This window comes from Saccopteryx bilineata, chromosome X (genome assembly GCF_036850765.1).
Source record: "Saccopteryx bilineata isolate mSacBil1 chromosome X, mSacBil1_pri_phased_curated, whole genome shotgun sequence".
NCBI lineage: Eukaryota > Metazoa > Chordata > Mammalia > Chiroptera > Emballonuridae > Saccopteryx > Saccopteryx bilineata.
Window position 1 is genome coordinate 144,317,225 of NC_089502.1, and position 20,860 is coordinate 144,338,084.

Genomic DNA, 20,860 nt, shown 5'->3' on the forward strand with positions numbered 1-20,860 from the left:
GGGGGGGGGGCTTTTCTTTTTCTTTCTTTCTTTTTTTTTTTTTTTTTTTTTTTTTTTGTATTTTTCTGAAGCTGGAAACGGGGAGAGACAGTCAGACAGACTCCCGCATGCGCCCGACCGGAATCCACCTGGCAAGCCCACCAGGGGCAACGCTCTGCCCACCAGGGGGCGATGCTCTGCCCATCTGGCGCGTTGCTCTGTTGCAACCAGGGCCATTCTAGCACCTGAGGCCATGGAGCCATCCCCAGCGCCCAGGCCATCTTTGCTCCAATGGAGCCTCAGCTGCGGGAGGGGAAGAGAGAGACAGAGAGGAAGGAGAAGGGGGTGGAGAAGCAGATGGGCGCTTCTCCTTTGTGCCCTGGCCGGGAATCGAACCCGGGACTTCTGCACGCCAGGCCGACGCTCTAAGGGGGGGGGGGTGCTTTTCAAACACGATTCGGAGGCAGCAGCATCTCTGTGGCCGGCCCAGCCGAAACCGGCCCACAGGAGTTCTGTAGCCACAGGGAAATGGATTCTGCCCACAGCCAGAGAGCTCGGAAGAGCGCGCGGGCGAGGGGCGGTCCGCGGTGAAGAAGTCTCTAGCGAGATGAGGGTTTGTTAACACGAGCTGTTTGTACAGATTTCTCAGCCCCACCTCTGATGGGGGGAACCTCTGGTGATAGGAATGTCTTCCCTGCTCCTGGAGCAGGAAGGGCGCGTCGTACCTGGGAGATTTGTGACCTGCTTCCAGGAAGAAAACTGTGACGGGCGGGTGGGTGGGTGTCAGCACAGCGTCCTCCCGTCTTCTGCCTCTTTCTCTCAAACGTAAACCAGTCAGGACACCTCTGTGCCATCCGCCGCTGCTGGTGTTCATCAACGGTGACTCGGGTCTGAGCACCCAGGACAAAGCAGAAACGCTTCTGCCAGCCAGCGTTATCCATTTTTCTCCCCACCCCCCCACCCACCCAAAGGATTTATAACAAGCTTGACATTCAAGCTCTGCTCGGAGTTTGCAGCAGACAGGAACCGGAAAAGGTCAAGCCGCTGACAAGCTTCCACCAGGACCGGGGGCGCAACATCCTCAGACAGAGATGTAACTTGTCATTGTTTTCGCAGGGAGTGCTTGAGATGCATCTCACGGGGGGGTGGGGGCAGGTGGGGGCGGGTTTGTCAATAAATCTGCCTCCCCTAGCCTTTTTCTCTTCCTAACAATAAGTCTGCGCTGTGGAAAATGTCTCTTAAAGGATGATTTTCAAAGGGAAGGAAGAACCAGTGCTTGCTCGTTCACGGGCAGCTGTTCACCGATCAAGCGCTCGCGGTGGCTTTGAGCTCTCATTGATGCCTGAACCTGGATCCAGGCTCTGCAGCTGCTTCCAAACACCGTCCAATGGACAGGTCACAGTCCAGACACGGCTGTGCAGACGGAGGCAGAAAGACGTCCATTGTTGTGAGGGAGGACAGTCGGCGAAATTTCAAAGGTGTCATTGTTGTACCTACAGATGAGAATTACTTTGCATTCCTCTTCTCATCAACTGTTTATAGAGTCGAGAAACCCCCTTAAAGATGATACCAGGCATTAAATAGAATCCAGAATCAGTTCTGGCTGGTTGGCTCAGTGGTAGAACATCAGCCTGGTGTGTGGAGATCCTGGGTTTGATTCCCGGCCAGGACACACAGGAGAAACGCCCATCTGCTTCTCCACCCCTCCTCCTCTCCTTTCTCTCTGTCTCTCTCTCTGTCTCTCTCTCTCTCTCTCTCTTCCTCCAGCAGCCATGGCTCAATTGGAGCGAATTGACTCCAGGCAGTGACGATGGCTCCAGGACAGCTTCTGTCTCAGGTGCTAAGAATAGCTCCTTTGCTGATTAACAGAGCCATGACCCAGATGAGCAGAACATTGCCCCCTAGTGGGATTGCCAGGTGGATCCCCGTTGGGGCACATGCAGGACTCTGTCTCTGCCTCCCCTCCTCTCACTGAATAATAATAGTTAAAAAAAGAAACAGAATCAGGTAAGCAGAAAAAAATTGGCTAAAACCAACACGTATGCTCCTTTATTTTATAAATTACAGTGATGGCACCTGATACTGTTTTTTTTCTTTTCTATTTTTTTTTTTTTTGCTGTCTTTTTCTTTTTTTAGCAGCAACCCTGTGCAAGCCTCCATTTTTTTGTGGAAACATTACCTGTCGATATGGTTCAACCGTACACGATTTATTTCCATAGTCTCACCCTAACCCTTCTCCTGGCTTCTAAATTAAAAAAAAAAAAATTAGTATGATTCAGCTTGGGCTCCCCCTTATTTTTTTTTATTTTTTTTTGTATTTTTCTGAAGCCAGAAACGGGGAGAGACAGTCAGACAGACTCCTGCATGCGCCCGACTGGGATCCACCCAGCACGCCCACCAGGGGCGACGCTCTGCCCACCAGGGGGCGATGCTCTGCCCCTCCGGGGCATTGCTCTGTAGTGACCAGAGCCACTCTAGCGCCAGGGGCAGAGGCCAAGGAGCCATCCCCAGCGCCCAGGCCATCTTTGCTCCAATGGAGCCTTGGCTGCGGGAGGGGAAGAGAGAGACAGAGAGGAAGGAGGGGGGGTGGAGAAGCAAATGGGCACTTCTCCTATGTGCCCTGGCCGGGAATCGAACCCGGGTCCCCCGCATGCCAGGCCGATGCTCTACCGCTGAGCCAACCGGCCAGGGCCTCCCCCTTATTTTTTAAACTCGCCCCATGCATGGCTTCGGGTCCCTCCGACAAAATAAAGGAAATTAAATTTGCCCCCAGTGAGAGGTAATTCAAAGTCACGTGGGGCGGGCTATATCAGGATGACCCTCTGTGAAGACTTCGCCACGGATGTTGAGCCTCGCCAACGCCGTTACGAGCGTCCTGGGTTTTCAGATGAATTCCTGAGGGCGGCGACGCTCGTTTGTGATTCACTAAAAATAAGTGCGTTTCCCTTCAGAGTCACCCGTGATTTGTGTCACACACGCGTTGGGTGTGACACAAATCCAGTGCTAAACGATGAGGGCTCTGGGCTCCAGTTCAGGGGACGCACAGTCGTGGGGACAGATACATGTTAGAAATGACAGGGTGCGTGGTCTGCACACGGCAGGCTGCCCAGAGTTCTCGGAACGGTTTGACAACCGAGTCCATTTTGGCAACAGGTTGTAATGCGAAATAGAGGAAGCCACAAATTCTCATTTGGGCTTAAAGAGGGTTGATGGGCACTTCTGCCCGTGCCCTGCAGAGAACCAGTGGTCCCCAATTCTACACACTCATGTCAACATCCCCATCTATAAGCAAATTATGACTTAAAGTCTTTTTTATTTCCTTTGGAAACAACTCTCACATTCTCCCTTGCTTTCTCCAATGAACAAATTAAATAAAATTTATTAAAACATGTCCTGTTTTCCCTGGCCAGTTGGGTCAGCAATAGAGCATCAGCCTGCTGTTTGGAAGTCCTGGGTTTGATTCCCGGCCAGGGCACACAGGAGAAGCGGCCATTTGCTTCTCCACCCCCCCTCCCTTCCTTCCTCTCTGTCTCTCTCTTCCCCTCCTGTAGCCAAGGTTCCATTGGAGCAAAAATGGCCCGGGCGCTGGAGATGGCTCCTTGGCCTCTGCCCCAGGTGCTAGAGTGGCTCTGGTCGCGGCAGAGCGACGCCCTGGAGGGGCAAAGCATCGCCCCCTGGTGGGCAGAGCGTCGCCCCTGGTGGGCGTGCCAGGTGGATCCCAGTCGGGTGCATGCGGGAGTCTGTCTGACTGTCTCTCCCCGTTTCCAGCTTCAGAAAAATACAAAAAAAAAGAAAAGAAAAGAAAAGAATTTTGAACGGTGAGATTTGGGGGGACTTCCAGGTGGGTGGACACACTATAGGCCGGGGGCGTGGTACCCCCACAAGGGACATGGCAGCACCCCCACCCTCACACCCTGCCCTGTGTGATATTTCCACCTGTGTGTTCCTGACTCGACAAGTTTATAAGCAACCAGCAACTGCCTTCCTGCGGGCTGACAGGCTGTCCTGGCAAATCATTGAGCTTCAGACGGGGCAGTGTGTGAGTCGCCCCATTTGTAGCCGTTGGGGCAGGGGTGAGGGTCAGCCGGTGCGCGCGTGTGGTTGGTTGGCAGCTGAGGCAGGGGGCACCCTTGTGGGGCTGAACCCTGAACCCCTGGGGTCGCCCCTAACTCTGGAAGCTGCTGTTCAAAATGGATTTGGATTTCTGGGCAGACGGGAGGTGCGGAGCGATTGGAGAATCGTTTGGGGGGGGAATTGAGGGGTCATCGTTATCCGAGGCTGTTTCGTGAAGCACCCCATCATCACAATGCTTGTTGCGTGGCCATATTTTAAGTTCGGTTCAATTATAATTTGTGAGTGGGACCAAAAACAGGAAAGAGCCAGAAAACAAGGGACCTTGTAATGTCACTGTGGACCAGGGGTCCCCAAACTACGGCCCGCAGGCCGCATGCGGCTTCCTGAGGCCATTTATCCGGCCCCCACCGCACTTCCGGAAGGGGGCACCTCTTTCATTGGTGGTTGGTTAGAGGAGCATAGTTCCCATTGAAAAACTGGTCAGTTTGTTGATTTAAATTTACTTGTTCTTTATTTTAAATATTGTATTTGTTCTCATTTTGTTTTTTTACTTTAAAATAAGATATGTGCCGTGTGCATAGGGATTTGTTCATAGTTTTTTTTTTATAGTCTGGCCCTCCAACGGTCTGAGGGACAGTGAACTGGCCCCTTGTGTAAAAAGTTTGAGGACCACTGCTGTGGACCAAACGCAAAGTGGGCTAATTCTTTGCGGAACTTTGCAAGACAGGGCCAGCCGGCTAAAGTGCAGAGGGCGGCGAGAGTGATGATTTTTCTAGTTAAGTAGCTGAATCTAATATTCTGGGCCACTATATCACCTGGACATCTCCAAGTTGTGAATTAAAGAACACACTTTTTATTTTTGAGTCAAACAGTTTGGAAGTGCAAACTAATGGAAATTGGAAGCACCGAGTTAACATGGAGAGAGAGAGTTTTATTATGTTGCACGGGAGAAGTTTCAGATTGTCCACGCAGAACAGAAGAGCTGTTCCATACTCTTTGTGCCCACCCAGGTCCCCAAACAGTGCTGACTTCGCACCCCGACGACAAGGAGAGGTGTCTGAAGACATTCCCACCTGGTGTCCAGCGGGTAGAGACCAGAGAGGGCGCCCACCATCCTGGAATGCCCAGCACCGTCAGGCAAACAGGAGTCGGCTGCCCCCAAGGGTCAGCAGTCCCTTCCCATCTCCCCTCTCCCTTCCCCTCTCCCCTCTCCCCTCTCCCCTCCCCTCTCCCCTCTCCCTTCCCATCTCCCCTCTCCCCTCTCCCTTCCCCTCTCCCCTCTCCCCTCTCCCCTCTCCCCTCTCCCCTCTCCCCTCTCCCCTCTCCCCCTCTCCCTTCCCCTCTCCCCTCTCCCTTCCCTTCTCCTTCTCCCTCTCCCCTCTCCCCTCTCCCCTCTCCCTTCCCTTCTCCCCTCTCCCTTCCCATCTCCCCTCTCCCCTCTCCCTTCCCTTCTCCCCTCTCCCCTCTCCCCTCTCCCTTCCCCTCTCCCTTCCCTTCTCCCCTCTCCCCTCTCCCCTCTCCCCTCCCCTCTCCCCTCCCCTCTCCCCTCTCCCCTCTCCCCTCTCCCCTCTCCCTTCCCCTGTCCCCTCTCCCCTCTCCCTTCCCCTCTCCCCTCTCCCTTCCCTTCTCCCCTCTCCCCTCTCCCCTCTCCCCTCCCCTCTCCCCTCTCCCCTCTCCCCTCTCCCTTCCCCTCTCCCCTCTCCCCTCTCCCTTCCCCTCTCCCCTCTCCCTTCCCTTCTCCCCTCTCCCCTCTCCCCTCTCCCCTCTCCCCTCTCCCTTCCCTTCTCCCCTCTCCCCTCTCCCCTCTCCCCTCTCCCCTCTCCCCTCTCCCTTCCCCTCTCCCCTCTCCCTTCCCCTCTTCCCTCTCCCCTCTCCCCTCTCCTCTCTCCCCTCTCCCCTCTCCCTTCCCCTCTCCCCTCTCCCTTCCCCTCTCCCCTCTCCCCTCTCCCCTCTCCCCTCTCCCCTCTCCCCTCTCCCCTCTCCCCTCTCCCCTCTCCCCTCTCCCCTCAATTTGTGTCTTGTGTCTTGGATATTTTTCATCCAGCCCCTCCCAAGATGTCTACCAAGAGGAAACTGTCTTTGCCAATATTAAACCAGTTGTACTGGTTAATGCAGTGTTTTACTTAAACCTGACGGATGTAAAAATAAGAAACAAAATGGTGTGGAGATGATACAAATGGCATAACAGGAACAAAGAAAATTAGGATATATAACAATAATGAAAGAAAATTAGGATAAAATATGACTTACAGATTTTTACAGCACCATCTCACAGCACTGTACATACAGCCTACTCAGCTTACGACCAAATCGTGTTACGACCGGTCTGTCGGAACCAGCCGTGGTCGTAAGTCGAGCACTAGCGGTACTGTCAGCCACGCGGATTATGTCTTAGTCGAGTTACTTGGGTCATTCACAACGGCAGCTCCATGGACCACGTCTCGTTCTGGGCGTCGGGATTGAAGGCATTCAGCGAAGGGGATGCGGCTTGAGCAATGTTGCGACTCAGAAGCGTCTCCTGGGAGAAGCAGCCTCCTGTCCACGCTGTTGGGTCTGTGAGCTCACTGTGCAGATTGTGACCTTCCCCAGCGGTGCTGACCCCCTGGCGTGGGCAAAGCACTCCTGTCAGATACCAAGGCTGGGATCCCGTCTGCGTCCGCGTCAGAAACATGTGAGAATGACGCAGTTCCCGACAGCTTCTCACCGGCGCAGTCCCGCCCTTCCTGTTCACGGCTTCCAAACCAAGGTCGTAACTGTGAAACAGCTCCTCCTACAACAGCGGTTCTCAACCTGTGGGTCGCGACCCCGGCGGGGGTCGAACGACCAAAACACAGGGGTCACCTAAAGCCATCGGAAAATACATCATGCATATCAGGTATTGGCATTCCGAATCATAACTGTAGCAAAATGACAGTTATGAAGTAGCCACCAAAATTATTTTTTGGTTTGGGGGTCACCGCCACATGAGGAACTGTATTGCGGGGTCACGGCATTAGAAAGGTTGAGAACCGCTGTCCTACAAGGTCTGGTCATGTTTCTGCAAGGAGCCTGACCCTCTGGGAGTTGGTGTCCACGGTGGCACTGGGGGCACGTGTGCAGCTCAGCGAGTCACAGCCGCTGCCTTCTGGCAGCGTTGGCGCTGGGCGCGTGGCTGGGGTTGAAAGCAGGGTGAGACGGGGGCTCCCCGATGTGACCAGCCGTTCCGCAGTGTGTTCACTGCTGTTTGAGGAGGCTGGCTGGTGTGCGGCTCCCTCGCAGACCGCGTGTCTGAGGAGGCGTATCCGCCACCTCGGGCGTTTATTTGAACACGTCCCTTCTCAGCGGAGGGAGAGCGAGATTCGGCAGAGAGACGGGCACTGCAACCCCGTGCAGCACGCTGAGCGGGAGAGATAGAGAGATACAGTATCGACACCTCTTCCCTGTTCCCTCTGCCGCTTGACGTTCAGTGACGAGTCAAACCCAGAGTCTCAGTTTGAGATTTAGAGCCACGGCATTGAGAGACATAAAATACCTGTGTGTTCAGAAAACTGTGTTCTGTGTTTCCGATTTCACGGGCAGTCTGCGAGGGGCTGGGTGTGAACTTCCCTGTGCGGTAGATATGATTCCTATCGTGAATGCCTGTGAATAAAAAATAATGACACTCGAACGGCATCTCCCTCCACATATTGATACAAACCGGACTCAGAACGGAAAAGCTACATTTGACGGCTACATTGTAAAACCCTCGGAAGAAAACATGAATATTTTTTCCACGACCTTTGGGGGTCAGTCAGGATTTCTTGGATACGACCCCCCCCCAAACAAGTCACAAAACAAAACAAAAAAAAGGGTAGAAAAATGGACTTCATCAAAGTGAAAAATGTTTGCTCTTTGAAAGAAACCATCAAGAAAGTGCAAAGACAAGTGACAGAGAAAATAATAACTGTTGTGTTCAGGAAATAATAACTGTTGTGTTCCATAAGGGACTTCATTCATCATACAGACAAGTAACTCTTATAATTCAATAACAGAAGAATAAATAATTAAATTAAAAATGCAAGGAACTGAGCAGACATGTCTATATATATAAAAAAAAGACATATGAACAGCTAATACATGAAAATACTCAACGTTATTGGCCAGCAGGAATATGCCAATAAAAATCACAATGAGAAAGCCCATCACAGCCACTACAATGGGAAAAACAGAAACAATAGACAATAGCCCTGGCCGGTTGGCTCAGGGGTAGAGCGTCGACCCAGCATGTAGAAGTCCCGGGTTCAATTCCCGGCCAGGGCACACAGGAGAAGCGCCCATCTGCTTCTCCACCCCTCCCCCTCTCCTTCCTCTCTGTCTCTCTCTTCCCCTCCCGCAGCCAAGGCTCCATTGGAGTTGGCCCCCGGGCGCTGAGGATGGCTCCATGGCCTCTGCTCCAGGTGCTGGGAAGAGCTGGGTTGCTGAGCAACAGAGCGATGGTCCAGATGGGCAGAGCATCGCCCCCTGGTGGGCATGCCAGGTGGATCCTGGTCGGGCGCATGTGGGAGTCTGTCTCTCTGCCTCCCCTCAATTCTCACTTCAGAAAAAGAACAACAACAAAAATAAAATATAATAAAATAAAATAAAACGAAAACAACAGGCAATCGCAGGGACTGATGAGGGCATGGACCAATGGAACCCCTCAACGGGATGGCTCTGGGCCACACGGACGTGTCTGAGGGGGAGCGTCCCCCTCAGTGCCGGGGAGGCTCCTCACATGGAGAAGGGGGCGAGGGGGAAAGGAGGACTGAAGGTGAACCGACGACGACTCCAGTGACCTGATTTCCAGATGCCACACCTGCCCCGTGCGATGGAAGTGTGACCACGCCCCGCACGGGAGGATGTTCTGGTTCTCCGGGACCGGCCAGGCTCAGGGACCTACCTCCTCGTGGCCTGAGCAGAGGTCCCTGCTCTGCAGAGTAAACCCCTCGTGGGAGGGTCTTCACGGCACGGGCACAGCAGAGCAGCCATGAGACCCTGCCCTGTCGGCCGGCCAAGCGGGGGATCTGCCACCCCAGGACGGGCGCCAGGAGGCTGTTCTGGACACACCAGATGTCTCCGCTGGGCAGAGCAGCCCTGCCCAGCCCTCCCTTCCCCGTCAGGCATAATCTCGGGGCGGCCTCGTGCCCGCACGGAGAGCATTCTGTCTGTTTCCCGAGACAGAAATGCCGGCGCGGTGGGCTTGGGGGACCCTGTCCTGAAGATGCATTTGTCACGGCTCCTGGCAGCTCAGTAAGGCTGTTTATTCCGCGAGCTGTCCCACCCCCTCGATGATCCTGAATAGCATTGGCAATTTTTGTGGGAACGCTTCCTTCATTGACAATTCCCTTGATCTCGAAGTATCAACCATGAAGGAACTCTCCGCAGGGCTTGTAACACAAGCCAGGTCATCCTCTCTTAAAGCAGTCGCCCCCAACCTTTTTTGGGGCCACGGACCGGTTTAATGTCAGAAAATATGTATATTTTCACGGACCGGCCTTTAGGGTGGGACGGATAAATGTATCACGTGACCGAGACAAGCGTCAAGAGCAGGGGTCCCCAAACTACGGCCCGTGGGCCACATGCGGCCCCTTAAGGCCATTTATCCGGCCCCCCGCTGCACTTCCGGAAGGGGCACCTCTTTCATTGGTGGTCAGCGAGAGGAGCACATATCACTTGTTACGGCTAGCAGTGACAAATATGGAACCGGATATTGACCATCTTATTAGCCAAAAGCAGGCCCATAGTTCCCATTGAAATACTGGTCAGCTTGTTGATTTAAATTTACTTGTTCTTTATTTTAAATATTGTATTTGTTCCTGTTTTTTTTTTTTTAACTTTAAAATAACATATGTGCAGTGTGCATAGGGATTTGTTCATAGTTTTTTTTTTTATAGTCCGGCCCTCCAACGGTCTGAGGGACAGTGAACTGGCCCCCTGTGTAAAAAGTTTGGGGACCCCTGGTCAAGAGTGAATCTTAGACGGACAGAACAGAGGGAATCTGGTCATTTTTAAAACAATAAAACATCGTTCAGACTTCAATATCAATAAAACGGAAATAATGTGAGCTATTTATTCTTTCTCTGAGGACCGGTACCAAATGGCCCATGGACTGGTACCGGTCCGCGGCCCGGGGGTTGGGGACTCACTGTCTTAAAGGGACAAAAACAGAACGCCTGGCCACACGGCTTACTTTTTGACCAGCCCTTTTCCTAACAGGAGGTCCAGGGACTCTGAATCCAGATGCCTCCTCTGAGAACAGGGCCAGCGAACGTACCCTCTGTGCAAAGTCCAGCTGCCTGGGTTCCCTGGAGTTAAAAGTCAAGAGGCAGAAAGGGTGACTAGTGCTCCCGTGAAGCCACTGAGGTGAGGACTCCGCAGGGAAAATGCCTAAAATGCCTACAACACCCTCCCCCCCCCCAGGGGGTCAGGTCCTGGAGTCCTCTTGCCTGCCTCCCACGGGCGTGGCCAGGTGGAGTCCCCTCTCCTCTTCCTGTCAGGACCCCGGGGCGCTCTCCAAGCAGCCAGACCTCCCGGAGACAGGGTGATCATTCATGACTGGCGCATTTTCGGCTTCACGGCACGGGTGTTTTCTGGAGCCGAGATCTGGATGGAGCTCTGGGGTTGAGGAGCCCGCGTCTCGTCTCGGGAAGTGGAGTTGTTGCGTGTGGGTGTCCGTCCTGGCTCTGCACCTCACAAAATCCTCGTCCTCGCCGTGGACGCTGTCATCCCTCGAAACTTGACGAGCTCATTAAGCGGGATGATGATGATGACAGGATGCTGTGTGTGTCTGTGTGTGTGTGTGTGTGTGTGTGTGTGTGTGTGTGGTCACAAGGTGGTTGTGAGAACTCCATGGACGTACATACAGTAAGCTGCATGTGGTGCTCCGGTAAATAGTCTCCCCTTTCTCCTTCTGTTTGTTAGAAAGGCTGACTCACTTGGCCCATTTAGCTGCCGTTCCAGATTCACCGGGATGCTATTTCTGGTCCGAGGAGCCTCTCAGCTTGTCCTAGAAACCACCGTGCCTCTCAGCGTGTGTGGGGGGTCTGTAGCAGGCACAATGTGTGTGTGCGCGCTCACGCCCATAACTTGGAGCTCATTTCAGCCTGGCTGCCATTACTGCTCCGCTCTGGGGCAGCTTCTCTGGTGGCGTCTGGACCAATGGTGGCGTCTTCTGAAATGGCCCTCCCAGCATATGGATAAGGACGTTTTTGTTGCTATTGCTGCAGCTTCTGGAGTTGCATTGAGCTGATGATGCTGTACTTGAATCCCATAGAGAGACAGTAGGCGTTTGGGGTTACACCCGATTGGCTGAAGGCTTTCTGCCCAACAGAAAGGGTTTGGTTTGTTACGGGGTTCAGACAGCTCCCTTGTTCACCCCACCCCAATGGGAGTCTTAATCATCTTTTTTTTTTTTTTTTTTTTGTATTTTTCTGAGGCTGGAAACGGGGAGAGACAGACAGACAGACTCCCGCATGCGCCCGACCGGGATCCACTCGGCACGCCCACCAGGGGGCGATGCTCTGCCCCTCCGGGGCGTCACTATGTTATGACCAGAGCCACTCTAGCGCCTGAGGCAGAGGGTACGGAGCCATCCCCAGCGCCCGGGCCATCTTTGCTCCAATGGAGCCTTGGCTGCAGAGGGGAAGAGAGAGACAGAGAGGAAGGAGAGGGGGAAGGGTGGAGAAGCAAATGGGCGCTTCTCCTGTGTGCCCTGGCCGGGAATCGAACCCGGGACTTCTGCACACCAGGCCGACGCTCTACCACTGAGCCAACCGGCCAGGGCCCCAATGGGAGTCTTAATCATCTTTTTTTTGACATAACAGCTGTCTCCATGGCAACTGTTGTGAGTCAACAAATTGGGGGTCGAGTCAGGACGAGCAGGTGGATCCGGAGGAGAACAGCGCATTGAAGCAAAGCAAAAGATTGTGAAATAAATGTCTTTATATTTATTTTAAAACATAAAGCGATCCTGCCGGGAATATCCGGTCCGTTATGGTTTCTCCTCGGCCCCTACCGTCTGTCCCTCACGAGGCCTGAACCAAGCGAATTAAACCCACAAGCTGGGCGGTGGAACTGCACTCTGACTTGTTGCTGTTTTTGCCTTTAAAGATTAGTCACGTGGTGGCTGTGCGTCTTCGAGTCTCCTGACAGCGGCGTAGCTCTGCCAGGCGGCTGCACGCCTGTAACGGGGACGCCCCCAGACTTCTCCAGGGGCTCCAGGGCACTGAGATCTATATCCGGCTTGCTTTCTCGACACGGGGAACAGGGGAAGGCGTTCCCCAAAGCCATGCAGTCGGAAATAGCACGGCCTGATTTTAATTATGATTTTGTGACGCTACGTTACTGTCTCCCCGGGACCCCCTAGCACAGCGGTTCTCCACCTGTGGGTCGCGACCCCGACGGGGTCGCCTAAAGCCATCGGAAAATACATAATGCATATCAGCTATTTACATTCCGAATCGTAACTGTAGCAAAATTACAGTTATGAAGTAGCCACCAACATTATTTTTTGGTTTGGGGGTCACTGCCACATGAGGAACTGTATTGCGGAGTCACGGCATTAGAAAGGTTGAGAACCACTGGTCTAGCAACGATTAGGATGCTGGCAAGAAGACCTACCGATATCAAAAGGGGGGAATGTTTCCCCAGCCTTTCCTTCCAATGAAACGCCTTCTGACCTTCGGTTAGACTCTTCTTTTATTTTCTAGTTTTATTCTAAAGTGGGTTTTTTCCCCCCCACAGATTTGGGTTTGGGGAAATCAATGGTCCTAGATCTAGTGTTTTTGACATTTTTTTTTTCTCAGCCAACCTGGGACCCAAGAGAGTCTGGGAGATTCGGCGGTGAGCCAGTTGGGGCAGCGATCACTAACTTGCATTCAAACCCACATCACACTTCCAGAACCTCCCCCCATGCCAACATGGGTCCTTATCCCATACTTAGAGCACTGTAGTAATGCTAAGCGGCCAGATGCTAAAGGATGCTTATTGGAACTGCTCTTTTCTGTGTAGAGTGGTAGTTGTGTTACTATTGGGTTTTTTGATTGACCATAATACTCTTTTTTTTTAATTTATTCATTTTTAGAGAGGAGGGGGGAGAGAGAGAGAGAAGGGGAGGAGCAGGAAGCATCAACTCCCATATGTACCTTGACCAGGCAAGCCAGGGTTTTGAACCGGCAACCTCAGTGTTTCCAGGTTGACGCTTTATCCACTGCGCCACCACAGGTCAGGCCAGACCATAATACTCTTGTATGTACTTGTCCCCACCCTTTAGACCAGTGGCTCTCAACCTTCCTAATGCCGTGAACCCCGCAATACAGTTCCTCATGTGGCGGTGACCCCAAACCAAAAAATAATTTTGGTGGCTACTTCATAACTGCAATTTTGCTACAGTTATGATTCAGAATGTAAGTACCTGATATGCATTATGTATTTTCCGATGGCTTTAGGCGACCCCGCCGGGGTCGCGACCCACAGGTGGAGAACCGCTGCTTTACACGGACGTGTAAGCCGTGGGAAGCATTCATGCCCCATGTCGGGACAGCAGGGCGTGTGCAAGCGTCTAGCAGGCACGGTAAACATGCAGGTCAGAGAGAGTCTTTCCGACTCCGGGATTCCAAGTCTCTGGAATTCACGTGAAGGCCCTCGGAGTATCTACAGCAAAGATTTATAATCTGACCGTGTCATCTGGCTGCGCTGCATGGAGAAATTGACCACAGGCTACGCTCGTATCTGCACAGATGGCCTTGAGGTTGAAATTCCAGCCGTGCAGAGGGCACCAGAAATGTAGACTGAGTCCTGAGAAATCATTCACTGTCCGCTCCATCGTTAAGCATTGCTGTATCTTCGGGGACATTGTATCATGGTGGTGATGTTTTAGGGAGAGGGGTGGAAGCCAGGTCAATCCAACGGAAGGTGTGTGAGCCATTTGAAACATTTAAAACTCTATCTTAGTGTAAGGGAGGGAGGAATGGAAGGAGGGAAGGAGGGAGGGAGGGAGGGAGAGAGGGAGGCAGGAAAGAAGGAAGGAAGGAAAGAAGAGAGGGAGAAAAGGAGGGAAAGAGAGAGGGAGGAAGTGAGGGAGGAAGGAAGGAAGGAAGGAAGGAAGGAAAGAAGGAACAAAGGAAGGGATGGAAGGAGTGATGAAAAGAGGTAGAGAGGGAGGAAGGAAGGAAGGAGGGAGGGAGGGAGGGAGGGAGGGAGGGAAGGAGGGAGGGAGAAAAAGAAGGAGGGAAGGAAGGAGGGAGGGAGGAAGGAAGGAAAGAAGGAAGGAAGGAAGGAAGGAAGGAAGGAAGGAAGGAAGGAAGGAAGGACAAAGGAAGGGAAGGATGGAAGGAGCGATGGAGAGAGGGAGGGAGGGAGAGAGGAAGGGAGGGAGGGAAAGAGGAAGAAAGGAAAGAACGAAGGAAGGAAGGAAGGAAGGAAGGAAGGAAGGAACGAAGGAAGGAAGGAACGAAGGAAGGGAGGGAGACACATTAATACCAACATAAGATGAAATGGTGATCAGCATTTTCCGAAGAGACAACAGGAAGTCACACACATTCCTCCCAAACTGATAGGGAATCCAGAGTTACTGGTAGGTAATCCTCGCTGACGGTTAGAATTAGTGTAGAATCAGGTGAACACACCACTGTGGAAAGCGCGGTCCTGTTTAAAGTTGTGGAGAAGGATCAGAAAACTGTCTGCAGCACCTTCAAAACCCAAGACTTCGGGTACTGAGGGCATTGTGGCTTTGCCATGAAAGCAGGTCAAAACAGAGCCATCTGAGCACGATTTCCTTCCCCAGTGGAACAGCGGGGCGGGGCACAAAGCATTTCTCTGTGTGACAGTTATTGTCCTGGATGACGTACAGTACAAACGGTAGATTGTCCAGGGTGTCACAAGAACAGGGAAGCCTGTAAAAAAACCCACGGAATGAGCCTGACCAGGCGATGGTGCAGTGGATAGAGCGTCAGACTGGGATGCGGAGGACCCAGGTTCGAGACCCCGAGGTCGCCTGCTTGAGCGCGGGCTCATCTGGTTTGAGCAAAAGCTCACCAGCTTGGACCCATGGTCACTGGCTCCAGCAAGGGGTCACTCGGTCTGCTATAGCCCCACGGTCAAGGCACATATGAGAAAGCAATCAATGAACAACTAAGGTGTCGCAATGTGCAATGAAAAACTAATGATTGATGCTTCTCATCTCTCTTCGTTCCTGTCTGTCTGTCCCTGTCTATCCCTCTCTCTGACTCACTCTCTGTCTCTGTAAAAAAGCAAACAAACAAAAAAACCCATGGAATGTGCTTGGCAGAAGGGCGGCATCATGATCGTGAAGGGTTGGCTAAATCCAGCCGATAATTGGAACATGATAATGGTAATACACGATATTCATGGATGCCAAAAACCTTCACCACCTACTATTTGCTCCGGCGTGAGTACCGATTAGACCTCTGGTTTGCGGAGATGGAATGCAATCTGTTATTTCGTCCTGAATTGCAGTAGAGGAGGATTCTAGCCTAATCATGGACGCAAGGATAATTTACATGAAATATGGGATTTCTATGTGTGTGTGTGTGTGTGTGTGTGTGCGCGCATGCGCAGACTAGTGAAGGAGCCCAATTCTGGGAAGTACAGATAGAAAACGCCCTTCGACAGGACAGTGAACTTGTGGATCAATTCTGGTAGAGATTTTGGAAAATACAGTCATGCGAAGAAAGGGCGTGAAATGTCCCTGGTGCAGTTCCGCCTTCTGGCGGGACGACGTACTCACGGATCCCACAGGAGGCAGCGAATCCCTCAGACCCACTTCCCCCCCTCGGCAAGATTAACCTAATACCCAGCTACGTTTTGCGTGGCTAGTAACCTCTCCCTTGTTGCCCGAGTGGCATTCCGCCGTTCTGTGGGTACATACCACACTCTCTTCACCCGTTCGCCTGGCAAAGGGCACGTCGCCCATCCCCACTGTTCAGAAATTGTGAACGACTCTGCTCTCAACCCTCGTCTGCAGAGCTACCCGTACCCCGACCTTTCCGACCCGTTCGGTTCTATCTGTAAATTTTCGGAGGGGACGGTCTGACTGTATCGAGCTACGGGAAACTGCCACGGGGTCCCTCGGCAGCGACTGTCCCCGGTTGGTGTTCCCACCAGCAGCGAGCGGGGCGTCCCTGATGCTCTGCGCCCTCGTCAGCACTTAGTGTTGGCTTTTAGCCATTTCTCCACGTGCATTGTGGTCTCCCGTCCGTTTCTGTCCTCCTTGGCATTTTGGTGACAGCCAATCGCGGGTGATGTGATCCTTTACCACAGGGGTCCCCAAACTACGGCCCGTGGGCCGCATATGGCCCCTGAGGCCATTTATCCGGCCCCCGCTGGATAAAGGCACTTCTGGAAGGGGCACCTCTTTCATTGGTGGTCAGCGAGAGGAGCACATTGACCATCTCATTAGCCAAAAGCAGGTCCATAGTTCCCATTGAAATACTGGTCAGTTTGTTGATTTAAACTTACTTGTTCTTTATTTTAAATATTGTATTTGTTCCCGTTTTGTTTTTTTACTTTAAAATAAGATATGTGCAGTGTGCACAGGGATTTGTTCATAGTTGTTTTTTTTTTAATAGTCCGGCCCTCCAACGGTCTGAGGGACAGTGAACTGGCCCCCTGTGTAAAAAGTTTGGGGACCCCTGCTTTACCACCTGGGATATACCTGTGTGGGTGAGTAGGTATAGTTTGAAAAAAATATATATACATTTAACAATAATGAATAATCGCATCCGGGAATAGGTGCCATTTCTTCATTTATTTTAGCTGGTGTTTCTATTATACCTCTTTCAGTCAATTATGTCTTTTTGTTGACAAATCATGATTTCAAGGAAAGGTACAATGGAGATTGGAGAAGGGTATGACCTGAGGAGTCAGTTGAATAGCTCTACGTGACTAAGGCAGCCCCCAGGGCCAGGGTTCGAGTCTGTGGTCTTCGTCAGTTGAAGCCACCCTACCTGCCCCCTCTCTGCCTTAACCCTCAGGTCCACATGTCCTTCTCTGACCTCCCTTCTCTTTTCATAGAGTCAGTGAGACTTTTTTTTCTCTCGTATGAGCATTGAATAATCCCCGCCCTCCGTTTTCCAGAAATAGTAAAAAAAAAAAAAAAAAGATTTTTTGGACTCCATTAGACTTTGAATATTAAATACCCTCATATGCATTTTAATAGGAAGATGTGGAGGTTGGATAATGCGCCACGGTTAGCACGTTCGCGGCGAGACGGAGAGAAGGGCGTGTCGGCATTAACTCCGTGACCCTTGTGAAACGGGGAACGTGGGATCCTCTCTGAACCGCGCGCTGCAGGGACTGACGGCGGTTGAGGTTTGGCGGAACCGTTGTGGAAGAATAGCCATTGTAGTGCTTTGCATTATCCTGCCGACCGCAGGAGCTGAAAAGAATGAAGGGGGGGGGGGAATATATCTGGCAAACTCCTCTGAACGATACCCCGTGCTCTGGGTCAACCTAACACGCACTTGAACATGGATATTAATTAGAAGCCGCTGTGGAAACACAGTCACTGGATCTTAACTAATTAGAGGTCTGTTATATCAAGGAGAGAGGTAGGTCTGACCCAGCATCAATGGGGAAGTCTTTTTGTGACTTTTTTTTTCTTTTGGTGTGAGTTTGTACGGAACACTGAAACGCAAATATGCCCCAGAAATGTTTGTATGTACCACTGCTAACCATTTTCTTCCTTTCTTCCTCCCTCCCTCCCTCCCTCCCTTCCTTCCTTCTTTCCTTCCTTTCTTCCTTCCTTTCTTATTTCCTTCCTCCTTCCCCCCTCCCTCCTTTCTCTTTCTCTCTCTTTCCTTCCCCCCTTCCTTCCTCCCTCCCTCCCTCCCTCCCTCCCTCCTTCTTTCCTTCCTTCCTTCTTTCCTTCCTTCCTTCCTTCCTTCCTTCCTTCCTTCCTCCCTTCCTTTCTTCCTTTCTTCCTCCCTTCCTCTCTTCCTCTCTCTCTTTCTCTCTTTCTTTCTTTCTTTCTTTTCCCAATTATAGCTGGCATTCAACATTACGATATACTTTATACAGCTAGTGCTCGACTTACGACCAGGATTGGTTCTGACAGACCGGTCGTAACACGATTTGGTCATAAGTTGAGTAGGCTATATGTACAGCAGTGGTCCCCAACCCCCAGGCCACGGACCGATACTGGTCCATGGGCCATTTGGTACTGGTTCACAGAGAAAGAATAAATAACTTACATTATTTCTGTTTTATTTATATTTAAGTCTGAACGATGTTTTATTTTTAAAAAATGACCAGATTCCCTCTGTTACATCCATCTAAGACTCATTCTTGACGCTTGTCTCGGTCACGTGATACATTTATCCGTCCTACCCTAAAGGCTGGTCTGTGAAAATATTTTCTGACATCAAACCGGTTCGTGCCCCAAAAAAGGTTGGGGGCCACTGATGCACAGTACTGTAAGATGATGTTATAAAAATCTTTAAGTCACATTTTACATAATTTTTTTTCACTATTCTTATATATCATAATTTTTTTTGTTCATTTTACGCCATTTGTATCATCTCCACACCATTTTGTTTCTTATTTTTACATTCGTCAGGTTTAAGTAAAACACAGCATTACCAGTACAACTGGTTTAATATTGGCAAAGACAGTTTCCTCTTGGTAGACACCTTGGGAGGGGTTGGGATGAAAAATATCCAAGACACAAAACACAAATTGCTGTACTGAGTCTGGGATAACAGTTGACACGGTGCACGCGGAGACGGTAGTGCTGCCGGAAGCTGGTCCGCACTGTCGTACGTACACCCAGGTGGGCAACGCTTGCGCTGCCAGACGTGGAGCAGTCGTGACTAGCGATTGTGGTCATCAAGTCGAATGGTTGTAAGTTGCATGGGTTGTCAACCGATCAATATTTGTGCTTCCCTGTGTCCAGCATGTGGTCTGACATCTGTACCCCTTCAACGGTGGTTCCCATATAAGTCTAGCGCCCACCTGGCTCCATCCATCTGAAAAAAAAAAAAGAGAGAGAGAGAAACAGCCCATTTTCACAGAAAACCTGGCGTCCGTTGTGTTAAAATATACCATCAACGTTCAAAAGAGGTGAGATCGTTTTTGAAACCTTTTTATTGAACGCATCAGGGTGACGCTGGTTGATAAAACCACAGAGGTGTCCGGTGTCCAGTTGGACAAATCATGCTCTGCGTGTCGCCCCGACCGACAGGTGTCAGTCTGTTCTCTGCGCCTGTGAGTGTGTTTCTCTGTGGTTTATCTCGTTGGTGAGGTTGCAGGCGGGGCGCCCGTCTCTGTCTGCCTGGCCTGCGTTGTAATGGGTACGGCAGGGGTCCCCAAACTTTTTACACAGGGGGCCGGTTCACTGTCCCTCAGACCGTTGGAGGGCCGGACTATAAAAAAAAAACTATGAACAAATCCCTATGCACACTGCACATATCTTATTTTTAAGTAAAAAAACAAAACGGGAACAAATACAATATTTAAAATAAAGAACAAGTAAATTTAAATCAACAAACTGACCAGTATTTCAATGGGAACTATGCTCCTCTCACTGACCACCAATGAAAGAGGTGCCCCTTCCGGAAGTGCGGCGGGGGCCGGATACATGGCCTCAGGGGGCCGCACGAGGCCTGCGGGCCGTAGTTTGGGGACCCCTGGGGTACGGTATACAGACAGACGACCAACAGCCGTCCCATACTGGCGCCCACACCAGTGTTTCTGGATACAAGGTGCTTTGTCTTCGTGGTACGGGTCCATGAGATGTCCTCAGTTCCGGTGAAAATAACCCTCTTTTCCGAGAACAGCCGAGAAGCTGGTCCGCACTGTCGTCCGCACGCCCAGCTGGGCGACGCTTGCGCTGCCAGACGCGGAGCAGTCGTGGCTAGCTAGCGATTGTGGCCGCCAAGTCGAATGGCTGTAAGTTGCCTGGGTCGTCAGTCGATCAGTATTTGTGCTTCCCTGTATCCACCATATAGTCTGACATTTGTATCCCTTCAACCGTGGTTCACCCATAAGTGTAGCACCCACCTGGCTCCGTCCATCTGGAAAAAAAAGAACAAAACCAGTCCATTTTCACAGAAACACCCGTTCTGTACCCGAAGGAAACGTTTGCAGGGGACAGCACTGGGAACTCCGAATCCACGGGGCACCCCAGCCTGAGAGACGCTGACGCCTGGCAGTCCCGGCAGTCGTGAGACAGGCAGAGCGGACAGACGGACGTCTGTCTCCCACATGGGGAGACTCCTGGTCCCGTCTCGTCCTGTCGTCCCGCCGGGCGGCGTCCACTTTCTCACACGTTCTCACTGCTCTTGGGGTGGCCTCTTCCTGTCTCTCTCCTCTTTCTTGTCCACAAGACGCTTGACGTCCACTCTGTGCTTCCTCACCCGGCATCCGGGTGGACAGGGGCGTATTAAACACTATGGAGGGCTCACTGCCGATGGGGAAGATGCCTCGCTTCACTGTGTGAGGGACAAGACTCTGTCTCCTCCTCCTCCACGGGGTCGGCACTCAGTGTGTGTAAAGGGCCAGCCTTTTCCGGACTCCTCCAACCCAGGGCTGCAGCCTGGGAGAGCCCCGTGCAATGCAGCCCCGGGGCTCATGTTGATAGAACTCCCTTCGCACACACGGCAGCTGCCCGCCCTGGGCCGGCGTGGAGGACCGGGGCCCACATGGCTGGTCGGAAGCCAGCTCCCGAGGTCGCTGGCGTTCAGATGAATTTGAGACCGGGTCCCGAGGGTTGGCGTCCCGAGGAAGCTGTCCGTAGCGGCAAGGGACAGACGCCTGTCTTCCCTCTAAGCCAGGGGTCCCCAAACTTTTTACA